Here is a 1,709-nt window from a genome sequence, read left to right as displayed (position 1 = left end):
TCGGGCCCTGCAGCCTCCCTGGGGGACTCCCCCAGGATCCTCGGCAATAGGGGATGGTGACAACAGCCTGCGGGCAGTGCTGTGCTGTGCGAAGGCACGGGGATCCACGAGCAGGGCTGGCACCCCAAAACAAGCAGCTGGAGCTTAAAATCATCAGCTGGGCGTAAAAATTAAAAATAATTTTGGACGTAAAAAAGGTGTGTGGGGGGATGGTTGCACCCATCTAATGTACACAGAGAGGGTTTGAACCCCGCTGAAAGGAGGGTGTCGGGACCAGAGTGAAGGACAGAAGCCGAAGCACGGCTCCCTCGCTGACCAGGCTCTGTCCCCTCCGGGGGTGACCCCAGCGCGGGATCTGTGCCCCCCTTATGCCTGGCACCAGGAGGGGAGCCCCAGCAGCGATGCTCCCTGCCTGCGCCGCTCTCGTCTATCACCTGCTGCCTTTAAATCAATTAAACCGATGTCGTTAAGCCCCGCGTTATTCTGATTTCTATTTAGAATTAGGGTTTTGTGAGTTCAGCTGCAGTTTGCCACCAGGGAGCACGTCTCAAATGCTGGTGGCCACCAGCCGCGGCTCTTGGCAACCCCTGTCCCAGCACCTCGAAGTCCTCAGGGACCGGTTTAGGGGTGCACCGCTGCCGCCCCGCTGAGTTAAACCTTCGGGGAGGCTGGTGGTGGATCTCCTCGGCTATTCGAGACACTGTCACCCAGGAGGGCAGCAGTTGGCATTCCAAGCGCTCGCCGTGCCCCAACAGGCTCGCCCTCCTTGCCTGCAAGATTCCCATTCCTCCGAAGGCAATTAGCCCCGCTTTTAATTATGTCAGAGCCTTACGAGCATCCCTGCTGCTGAAGGTACCAACCATCTCAGCCCTGGGGACAAGAACGTCCTGGGCAAGGCTTGAGCTCAAGCTTCTGCACGATGAATCCAGCTGGGAGGCAATGGGTCAAACCAGCTCCTTTCCCCCCCCCCGAGGGAGGGGGCGCACAGCACGGCCCCCCAGTGCCTCTGGGCTCAATGCAACCATCACTCATCCCCCTTCCAGCATCCACCCCGCATGCCCAACCCCCTACATCTTCTGGGAGCCCACACCCCAATTTATGAGACCCCCATGGGTCCCCTCGGAGAGCCCCCTGCAAACCCACCCCCCAGGTGGGCTTCACCCCACTTCCCGGCGCGGTTTCGGCCGTGCTCACACCCCCACGTTGTTTTTCCTCCTGCTGCGCTGCTCCTACCCTTTTAAAGGCTCTGCTGCTGCAACCCGAGTCCTCCAAAAATATCCCAGCCCTGCCTGCCAGAGCTGCCTCGTGGGCTTCTCGCTGGGCTGGCACCCAAAACCTCATCAGCTCCATTTGCTGGATAAATAATAGGACGATTATCCCTCCCTGGGTAGGATGTGGACCAGCAGCTAACTGGTTTATACTGGGCTCTGTCCTGCTGCTTGCTCTTCCTTCCCTCTGCTCCCAAAGCTGCACTCAAGACTTGCAGCGGCAGCGATATGAGGGATGCGACAGATAATTCTACCCATGAAAAATCAAGCGTGGGATGGGAAAAGCCCCGTGGGGCCGGGACTGGCTCTGGCACGCTGCCCCGGGGCTGTCACAGCACCGAAGGGGACACGAGCATCCCTCACGGCGCGGGGCTCGGGGCTGGCATGGGGACACCCAGCACGGCAAGGGAGCGGGGCGGGCTCTGACCTGCACCGGCTGGG

Source organism: Pterocles gutturalis, unplaced genomic scaffold (assembly GCF_000699245.1).
Source record: "Pterocles gutturalis isolate BGI_N339 unplaced genomic scaffold, ASM69924v1 scaffold15229, whole genome shotgun sequence".
NCBI lineage: Eukaryota > Metazoa > Chordata > Aves > Pterocliformes > Pteroclidae > Pterocles > Pterocles gutturalis.
This window is presented reverse-complemented; position numbering follows the sequence as displayed.